Here is an 11,497-nt window from a genome sequence, read left to right on the forward strand (position 1 = left end):
ATCATTGTCTTTACAGTCCTCGATATGTTTATTTACCAGAAAGAGAAGGAACAGAAAGACACTCAAACCAAATGGTGTTAACAACTGATCACAGAGATGTTTTAACTTATAATATCCTTCTGCATAAGGCACTATTTCCAGCTCCTAACAGGGTTGCAGTGTAGGGGTCAGGGAGCCAGAGCACTCAGCATCCTTTCCAAGAGCTCATGGCCAGCAGGGGAAAACAGATGAGGAGCCAGGATTTCCTTACCCACAGGCGGGAACTGAAATGTGTTAGAGTATAAGCATTTTGATTTCACTATTGTCTCTTTGGAATAAATGTTATTTTCTCCTGCACAAATCGGACGTCTGGTAATTCAGGACCATTTTGGTTATATATACGGTGGCCTCCTGTGTTCATGGGTCCTTGCTGTGGATTCAATCAGCCGCAGATCAAAAATATTTTCTTAAGAAAGATGATTATGTCTGTACTGAGCATGTACGGTCTTTTTTCTTATCATTATTCCCTAAACGATGCAGCGTAACAACTATTTGCATAGCATTCACATTGTATTAGATAGTATAAGTAATCTCATGATGATTTAAAGTGTGCATAAGGATGTGCGTAGGTTTTATGCAAATACTACACCATTTTATATGAGCGACTGGAGCACATATGGGTTTTAGTATTCTCCACGGTCCTGGAACTAATCGTTCATGGATACTAAGGAATGGCTGTAATCAGTCTGTTTGGGGAAAGCTCTTAGACAATGATGTTCCCCACACCCAGTGCTGGGGAATGGACCCAGGGCTGTGAGCCACAGTACTTTACATTGGAATTTATTTTTACCTTCCTTTGCCCTCAGCAAACCCACGGCTGCTTAGATATGTAAGATATCAAGTTTGAACCAAAACCCAAACATAGCCTTCTTGCTGCCCAGAAAAAATGAAAGGCACTTAAGGCCCAGGCCATGGCCAGGGATGTCACTGTCAAGGTCAAATGAGGCGGGCCCTCTCGTCCCTTCTTTCCTCTCCTTCTATCTGTTTGATGATATTACTCTTGAGAAATACTGATGAGGAAATGCAAGGAAATCCTGGAAGTGCAGGCCCAGTGGACAAAGCCTACATAACACCGCGCACAGTCAGCCTGCCATGTGCGGCGCTGTGTGCACAGACTCCCTGGGTTGCTTGTCTTGTGTGGATAGACTCCCCTGGTGCTGTGTGGATAGACTCCCCTGGTTCCTTGTTTTGTGTGGATAGACTCCCCTCCTGCTGTGTCGATAGACTCCCCTGGTTCCTTGTTTTGTGTGGATAGACTCCCCTCCTGCTGTGTGGATAGACTCCCCTGGTTCCTTGTTTTGTGTGGATAGACTCCCCTGGTTCTCAGAGAATCCACTGTTATCCCAAAGTGTCTTTCCTGATGACCTCAACATGTGCCTGGACAGACTGCAGAGACTAGCCCTGGTTAAATTCTAGCAAAGCAGCCTGGTCAAGGACAGGAAACCAGCTCACTGTGCCCAGGTTGCTGGTCCTTTCCCTTCCTTGTCTCCTCTTCTGTGCTCCAGCCTCTTTTCATTGCCCCATGATAACAGTCTGGCTTTCTTCCCTGTGTGAGGGACTAACCATGCCTGCCAGGAGGACTCTGAGCTATGGTGTGACCCACTGTGTGCCATCCTCTCCGGCAGGTTACCTCTTCCCGGGAGACACTTCCTGTTAGTGCTGCCTCCCACACTGTTCCGGGAGAACCCAGAGTCCATCGTAGCATAAATGTTGGAAGAGAAGGGATCTCTTCAGATCTGATAGATCAGCTCCAGGGATCACAGAATACCTGGTTCCCCAATAGCTCAGCTCCACATCAGGAGGTTAATAGAGGCCCTCAGTCTAAGGCTGTTTCCACTCAACCACCCGAGACATGGAACTACACCTGCCAATTCTGCTGCCTTACAGAACCATCCTGATGCCTGGTGCAGGGAAGTCTGGCTCACACTGTTCCCCTTCAGGATATTTTGTTTTAGACTAGTGGTTCTCAACCTTCCTAATGCTGTGGCTCTTTAATACCGTTCTTGTGGGTCGCGACCCACAGGTTGAGAACTGCTGTTTTAGACAATCCCTGCAGCCCTCTGGAAACAACCTCTGATGGTATAATTTTAATCATTTATGCAGGGAGTTGGTAGAAATATGTTGAGATAGAGAGACAGGAGCTATCTGGTACTTATCCTAATTTATACCTTGTTAATAGCATAAGCAAAGATACCTGTGAAATGAAATGTTCACAAAGCTGCTTAATCCATCACAAAGAGCAGGAAGGCAACTGACATGAATCAAGCCCTGTCTGTGGATTTCGAAGTTACTCCTGATTACAATTCGTTTCATTATCAGAGGAAGTATGAAACACGTGTTAACTCCATGTCACAGATGAGGAGGTGTGTGCAGAGTTGTTTAGGAACTTGCTAAAAATCTCACCATTATTAATAGTGATGATGACAGGTGAACCCAGATTTTTGAACCCAGATTCTATACTTAACATTCTTTTCACCATAATGCATGTCTCAAAAGGAGTGAATCTAATGCCAAAGGGACTTTAGAATCAGTGTAGCTTGCTATAATGATACTGACATTGAGAGGTATAAAATGATTATTTTTTCACCTCAAGGTCATATGTACAAGTCCGAGATCACAGTCCTAATCTCGTCTGATGACACCTGCAATGCTGCGGCCACTGTGTTTCTGTCACCGTGGAGGGTAAGACTCTCCTTTAGAGTCTATGTTGCTGTTTCTCACTTGCCTTTCCCACAAGCTCATTGAGCCCTTAGGCTACAAACTTCTCTCTTTGATCTCTGGAGCCCAAGAACCACCAAAGCCACAGCTCTGAACTCACATCTCCATAGTCTACTGAAGGCTCAATTTAAGTGGAGCAACTTGAAGCAAGGTCAGAAGACAGACAGAAAGTAACAGTTCAAACAGGACTGCAGGACCAGGCACCCTCCTCAGCAAAACAAAGAAAAAATCTTTCTACTAAATTGGGGGTCAGCAATAAGCGGAAGACACCCACCATACGATAAATGCTGTTGCTGTCAGCTGGTCTAGTGCATCCTCTAAATGCGGATAGCACAGTATTGCATAGGTGGGAGTCTCCCTTAAAGCCACTGAAGGTGGGGTACCCATTGTGGACTTTTTGACCTTGAATGCCTCCATCATCTCAGGTAGCTTCTGCCCTCCAGTGAAGCCCTGACTTTCAGGTCTGAATCTCCATTGATTTCGGAACTCCTGCTTAGGCTGGGTGCTCCCATGCTGAACTTGCCTCCAAATTCACTAAGTGGGACAAACCTTTTTTTTTCTTTTTTTTTTGAGACAGAGTCTCAAGATGTCACCCTAGGTAGAGTGCCGTGGCATCATAACTCACAGCAACCTCCAACTCTTGGGCTTAAGTGATTCTCTTGCCTCAGCCTCCCAACTAGCTTGGATTACAGGAGCCCACCACAACGCCCAGCTATTTTTTGGTTGTAGTTGTCATTGTTGTTTGGCAGGTCCAGGCTGGATTCGAACCCACCAGCCTCGGTGCACGTGGCTGGCTCCCTAACCACTTGAGCCACAGTCACCAAGCCGACAAGCCTTGTATATTCTCAAACAATGTATAATCGTTCTTCACCTCACTCCCCACCCATATACACTGTCTTCACTCTGAGCACATCTGTTCACTTTGTCTTCATGAGATCAATAGAAGGTCTCCTATGGGTACCACCTTCCATTCCTGCCATAAATTTAACAATTCCAAGTGTTGGGTTTTAATTTCTGTCATCCAAACTGATTTTACTGTAACCCCTTCCCTTCTCTTCTCTTTTTGAGATAAATCCCAGCACTATGGGAGGTTGAGGAGGGAGAATTGCCTAAGGTCAGGAGTTCGAGACTTGCCTGAGGGAGAGTGAGACCCCAACTCCTAAAGCAAAATGGAAAAACCCAGCCAGGTGCTGCAGCAAGCATCTGTAATCCCAGCGGCTTCTTTAGGCTGAGGCAGCAGGATGCCCACAGCCTAAGTCTGAGGTTGCAGTGAGCTATAACCCATTGCACTCTACTCAGGGCACAGAGTGGGACTCTGTCTAAAGAAAGAAAGAAAGAAAGAAAGAAAGAAAGAAAGAGAGAGAGAGAGAGAGAGAGAGAGAGAGAGAGAGAGAGAGAGAGAGAAAGGAAGGAAGGAAGGAAGGAAGGAAGGAAGGAAGGAAGGAAGGAAGGAAGGAAGGAAGGAAGGAAGGAAGGAAGGAAGGAAGGAAATGTTTTTCCTCTGACATCCGTGGGCAGCTCCTCTGCCTACAACCAGGTCCTGACTCCACCCCTGAATCTCCTCCAGAGTTTCCATTCCACTAAATGTAACCACCAGACATTCCAGTAGTTCCAGCCAGAATTCTACAGATGCTTTTGAAGGTACCACCTTCCTGCACCTCCCAAGCCCAATCACTGTCAAATCCACCAAAAGATTTCTGGGGAGCAAAAGAGAGGCATGGCTTCCCTTCTCAGACATAGATTTCTGGAGTTTCATAGACCTAATGATAAATGTTTCCTGTGGTTAAGAATTAAGATGGTGCCCATGGGAATGAGCGCTGGGAAGGGAGATTCCCAGAGACTCACACACTGAGTTTGCATTTGAGCACAGACCCAGTTACTCACAATGGGGTGAATTATCCAGCTCCTTGAAGGATTCTACATTTCTCCCCCCTTGCTTAAATCCCTGAATCATTTCTCAAAGGATTATTTAAATGTTACTGGTCACCTGATCTCTGATAGTCGGCTTAATAATACTCACAGTTAGCACTTGCTGAGCATTTATTGTCTTAGGCAGTATGTTAAATGCTTCCTATGTTTTCATTTATTCGATCTTCCCATCAAATTTACGAAATAGCCACAGTTGGTATTGTTCCTATCTCAATTTTACACTTGAAGAAACTGAGACTTATGAAGGTTAAATGGCATGCTCCAAATCAGAGCTAGTGACACTTCACAGATGAGAAAATTCAACTCAGAGAGGTTGAGTCCTAATTCCAGGGATAAGCAGGTGATTGTGCTGAAATTCAACCTGTATCAGTTTGTATCAAATATTCATACTCTTTAGAAGGTTAACAAAATTCAGCATGGTCCAGGTATATTGTGTTCATCTGAGATGAAATCCATTCTCTCCAGTTTTTCAACAAGGAAACCAGTGTCCCAGCAGAGAAGATATAATATACATACTTGTGAAGATGAAGATATAAAAACTAGAGCAGTGTCTTGACCAGAAAAAATAGTCAAACATCAGGAGCCGCAAAGGCTTAGGAGAGGAGAATCAGGAATAGAGATCTCTGACCATTACAGGAAAATAGCGGGTGGGGGCCGCTGCCCTCAGTGGGTGAAAGGCCATCTGAGGCCAGCCGAAAACCAAAAATTAGGGTGGAGCATCGCCATCAAGGAAACTTTAGAAATTCTAAGGTAAGGAAAGCCAAGGGCTTTATCCCTGGAGATTACAGAGCCAAGTCCATTTTATAAGCTGTCCAACTGCTTTCTGAGCCTTAGGCTCAAGTTTCCCAGCTGTCTGTCTTTGCCGGAAGCAGTCACAGTGTTATCAGTGCTGACAAGGAACAGCAAAATCCTTTGTGCCCTAGCCAGACACGAAAGGTTTCTTTCTATTTCTGTGACCACTGCAGACCACCAGGGATGGAGCACACTGTGGGGCAGTACTAGGCTGAACAAAAGGGAAGCCAGCTTGGCAGGAGCAGCGCCAGGCTAGTCCCAGGGACGTTGCGTGATTCAGCTCCAATGTTCAAGGGTGGGGCTGGCAGTCATAACGGACATGGAAGCTCACACTGTGAAGTGAGAAAGGGGTAGTTTTTCTTTCTTACAAATCAGAAAGAAAGTGAAAAGAAAACCCATTCTTTCTTCTACAAGAGGTGCCAAAGGAGAGGATGGCCGAGGTAAATGTGTGCCTGAATAATAGGGATTCTAACGCTTTGGTGAGAATCGGCAAAGGCTGTGATTTGATGTTAGATGTGATTTTTCCAAGGTCTTCCAAGGTGGCTTACAGCATTTGAAGAAGGAGAGGCGCACGTCTTCAGTCTAAATGGAAGAAGAAGATGGCCTGAAATTGATGTCCAGAATCCCTTCCCCAGACAGTGATGCCTCACTTCCTAGTATCAGTAGTTTTCAATCTGAGATGCATGAATTTCAAAAGGCGTCTGTAGATTGACATTGAGACATCAGAATTTCTCTAACTATTTAATATTATGTTGGTGTGAATACATATATTTTGAGGAAACAGAAGTTAGGAGATTTTATAAATGTTTACAGGATATTGAGTCTCCAAATATTGTCATTATTGATTTTTATGACTTTTCCCCACTGCTCTGATTTGGGTTCTCATCACGTAACTCAGGGACTTTTGAGACCAGCATCCCTGTCCCAGTGAGTCCTTAGTTACACTGTAGCTCTCAAATCTTTGGGCCAGCAGTATTAGAATAACCCGGGGGCTTGCAGCACTGAGGTCCCCCCAAGACCAGTATGAGCTTCCTCAATGAAGTCTATGCCTCTACCTTCATCAGCAGACCTCACATAGGGGAAATTTGGTACCACTTTAAGGAAGGTTACTGAGAAATCCGCATGTTACTGGCCATTTTCATGTATATTAGTCATTTTTTCTCAGAAGAGCTTATATGCACTTTGTATGTAGATACGTATATACTACAATGCATGATTCCATGATGAGGGTCCATTCTGGGCAATGTGTTACTAGTCAGAATCATTGTTCAGACTTACTGGGGTAGACCTCAAAGTCTAGATGGTGTAGCCTATTATACATGCAGGCAAGTGGTAGCCCACTGTTTCTAGGCTAGCATGTAATTGCACGGAATACTGCAGGTGACTGTAACACAAGGGTAAGTACATGAGTGCATAAATACATCTAAGCATAGAGAAGGTAAAGTAAAAACACAGTGCTGTGCTCTTACGGGACGACCATCATTTATGCAGCCTGCTATTCAGCCCAGCGTTCTCACAGAACACAGGGACATACTTGCACTAGATAATCAAATGCGCACAGACGCCCAGAATCCACCAGTCCAGATGAAAAGTGAATGCCTTCTCGCCTCATGTATATTTCTCTGTTTTGAGGTGACAGATGTCACCATTTTCTGATTTCTTCCTCTCTGGTGGGGCTCACAGTATAGGTACCATCTACTCTAAAGTGAGCGTACACCTCACCGCTTTGCAAACCCACCCTGAAAGCGTGGGAAGTTGCAGAAGCTAGCCAGCAGCGTCAGCCACCACACGTGGCAAGCCCATCTTACCAGATTTGAGCACCTGGGCGGGAGTGGTTGAGTGACTTTCAAAACAGTCACCCAAGAGGAGAGAGGAAATTGGTGTCTAAGCCCCATACTTGTGAACCCCTGCAGCTGCAGCAGCCCCTGGGAAAGCCAAGCCATTTGCACATTACTTTTTCTTCTTTCCATTTTGTAATAGGACATCTCACATTGAAAAATTAAAAGCCACCCTACTGAGAGCTGAAAGTGCTCTCTAGCGCCTCTGCTGTCTATGTGACCTCTCTGCAGGAATCCCTCCGACTGTTGGAGCAAGTCCATCCTTGTACTTGGTGGGGTAACAAGTAGGTGTTGTGTTGCTGAGAACCAAGCTTCTTTAATTCGTCTGATCGTGTTTGCAGTCACATATCCATCCACTTCCCTCACACGTACAGACACATCCAGTCAAATTGTTTGATCTATGTTGAAAAGGGCCAAAATCCATTTAACAGGATTATAATGGCATGACATGGTATTTGAAGCACAAGCTTTGGACTCATATTTCAAAAACTTTCTTCAATTATTGGCTGCATGAATTTGATCAAAATGGTCCACTTTTCTAGGTCTTGGTTTCCTTATCAATGAAGTGGAGAGCATGATATCCAATTAACAAATGATAGGAAGCCCTCATGGTGCTCACCACTGAGGACATAAAAAACATAAACAGCAACAATGGCCCTCCCTCCCAGAACCAGCAAGGTAGACAGCATTTCATAAAATAAGGCACCACAATAAAGCAAGGTGGGGGGTGCTTCAGGGAAAATGCCTGGTGTGATGAAAGCAGAGAGAGGTCTCCACTCACACTTAGAGTTAAGGTGCACCTTTCTGGAGAAAGGAATGAGCTTGTTCAGGAACTGTTCACTGATTCAACAGCAGTGGAAAGTGTACTGGACTGATCACTTTTTGTCAGGGTTACTTATGACTCCTTCCTCAGCTTTGTCTTTCTAATCTATGGTTTCCAAGGACAGAGAAATCAGTCCTGAGGGCTGAGAACCTTAGGAGTAAATCCCTTAAGTAATCAAGGCTGCTCCTTTTAGTCTATTGTCTGTAGTGGGCAGAAACTACCCCTGGAGTTAGGGCACCTGTGCCCACCTATCACTACTCCTCCCGGCAGCCCCCAGAAATCCACCAATCCATGGAGCTTCAATTTCTGCCCTGGAAAAATGAGAAGCAAGAACTGAATGATCGGGCGGCGCCTGTGGCTCAGTCGGTAAGGCGCCGGCCCCATATACCGAGGGTGGTGGGTTCAAATCCAGCCCCGGCCAAACTGTAACCAAAAAATAGCTGGGTGTTGTAGCGGGCGCCTGTAGTCCCAGCTACTCGGGAGGCTGAGGCAAGAGAATCTCTTAAGCCCAGGAGTTGGAGGTTGCTGTGAGCTGTGTGAGGCCACGGCACTCTACTGAGGGCCATAAAAGTGAGACTCTGTCTCTACAAAAAAAAAAAAAAAAAAGAACTGAATGATCAAAACTACAATAAGCTACATGAAATAATTCACGTTCTCCAACAACATGTTGGTTCTGCTCATAACACCCCCTCCCCCATTACACCACTACTAAATTGCTGTTTCCTGTCTCCACCTGCCTCCTGGCTGTACAAATCAGTTTCAATTTTGTGTTTAAAATGGGAACAAGAACTGAGGCATTTTTAAAATGCTTTTTAATATATAGGTGTCCACAGAGGTCCCTGAGCACGTTTCTAAGTGGAGAGCTATCAACGGTGCTAACCCCTGGAGAGAGGTTGCATGCAGCGGAGAGGCCGAGTTTCTCTTGGTGTTTGCATGGAGCTCCCCGTTCAGTGAGCAGCAGGCGAGGATGATGCTATGTTAGAGAGGAGTCTCCTGAGATGTGTAGATAATATGTCCATCTCTCAAAAAAGAGGTAAAGTTTTTAACTCATAAGAATATATATTTTTTTAAAAATCTCCTTTTATTATAAGCACCTGAAGAAATGCCCAATGGAACTGCTTAGACCAAAAATTATCTTTTCCCTTATTCATAGAAAACAAATAGGATTCAATGACTAGACCCATCGTGCCTGTGTAAAGTGGGCCCCCCTGTGGCCTGTTTATTAAAGGAGAGGGCCCATTACTTCTAAACAATCGTACATTTCTTTGTCTTTATTAATGAAATTCTGCCTGTTGTTTTGTTTGCGATGTGTGTCCTAGGGAGAGGGCAGAGATAGATAGCACTGAGCGGATGGCAGCGCAGGTCCTGGTTTCTGACCCAAGAAAGCCTCAGGAGGATCAGACTCACCCTCTGCTATCTGAGACGCATGGCAGAGAGCCCTGGGGGAGGTGACATCAGGCTCAGCACACTCTCATTCACTGTCCTCTGAGGAAGGACAGCGACCCCGGAACTCAGGACTGTTAGTGTGATTGAGCTGTAGAAACTCCGGCAGGGAGCTGTCGTCTGGGGAGGATGATGGCGGGGGAGAGAGGAGGACGCCTACCTGCAGAAGGGCACTGGATTTTCCAGAGAACGAAACACGGACACCAGCTTCTGACCTTGAAGTTCTGAAATCTTCATCTCATTCTAATAAGAAAAAAAAAAAAATGAGAGCATGGTCTAGTCTCCAGGAAGGATGACAGTCTTAATTTGGGGACAGCTTAAAACGACTCTTTTTCTTTTTTATGAAGTGGGTGGGATTAATTTGTCTTTTTCTTGGGTAAGTTCCAAAGGAAGCAATATAGTGCATCACTCCAGCTCATCCTCACCTTTTTTTTTTTTTTTTTCATCTGCTCTCTGGTCTAAAGGGAAACTCTATTTATCACTTGCCTTCCTTGACACGCTCATGCAAACAGCCTGCTACTGTGGACATAATATAACTTTCGTCAGTGAAATAAACTGTGACCTCCAACATGAAACACCGCAAGCAGAAGGAAAACGTCTGCTCGGGAAAGAATCTGGACCTCCTCATCTCTAGAGCTAGCTGTAATTTTTGATGTCTGATTTTGAAGCTGATGTCTGTCATGTATGTTAAAATGCAAAGGACTGGGAGAAGGGGAGGAGCTCAGATTTGCCACGTGTGCACAGGCCACCTTCCTTGCTCATTTTCCTGCCATTTGGGAAAGCTATTATAGGATGTTCTATGAGACATTTAAAACCTCTTCAATAATCTTTCCAAAAGTTCCAAAGTTTGTCCCAATTAAATTGTCAGGCGAGGAGACATACCTGACAAGCATTTTCTAATGGCTGAGCCTTCAACAACCCAGCTTCGGCACATTGCTATGCTTGTGGTTTGGGGAATGAGAGATGAAGAACGTGAGAACCGTGCTGTGTCCTGGCCTCAAATTCCATGGTCTGCAGAGGGGTATGTCTGCCAACTCTGCATCTTTCATCCCATCTCAAAAGATGCCCAGGAAACACGGACCCGGTTCTCATCAGGCCTGTGACTTAAGAGTGTTACAGGAAAGTGAGAGCCCATTTATCCCTTGGTTCAGCCACCAAACCCACATGTGACCACTGGCATGTAAATTGAAGGTAAGAATAGCCATTTCTTCAGAGGACTGCCATAGTGTCCCCTGTGATGATCCCATCAAGCATTTATGCAGAGGTGACAGTTTGTCCCCAAGTGACTTAGCGTCTACTAAGGATAGGCCATGCCTCTCCACAGGTGAGTTCCAAAGTCTAGGAATGAGGATCATTATGGACTTGTTTCAAACTCCAGTGTAACTTTATCATGAATAAATCTATTTTGATTTGGCTCCTCGAGTCAATCAAAACTCATGGGACGGAGGGTGGGGACTGCGTCATTGAGCACCACCATACCTCCACCCTGTATACAAGAGCTTCAGGATAGGAAAGGCATTCAACCTGCCTGCAGCTGCACTCAGACCCTCAGAGTCCCTTTGTTTGACCATTCCTTTATTCAGTAAATCATTATTTCTTCCCCCTTCCTCACTAACAGGCTGCAGAGGAGGCAACTAAGATAATTATTTTGCTTATGCTCTGTTGGTGGGACTGTAATTTAGTACAGAACACTATGGAGATTTCAAAATAACTAAAAATAAATCTACCATTCAATCCAGCAATCCCACTACTGAATATCTCCAAAAATAAAAGAAATCATCATTTTGAACATGATTCCTGCACTTTTCAAGTTTATCACAGCACTATTTGCAATAGCAAAGACATAGAACCAATCTAAGTGGCCATGGACTGATGACTGGATAAAGAAAATGTGTCTGTTTGTGTGTGACACACA

The sequence above is a fragment of the Nycticebus coucang genome, chromosome 13 (assembly GCF_027406575.1).
Source record: "Nycticebus coucang isolate mNycCou1 chromosome 13, mNycCou1.pri, whole genome shotgun sequence".
NCBI classification, from domain to species: Eukaryota; Metazoa; Chordata; class Mammalia; order Primates; family Lorisidae; genus Nycticebus; species Nycticebus coucang.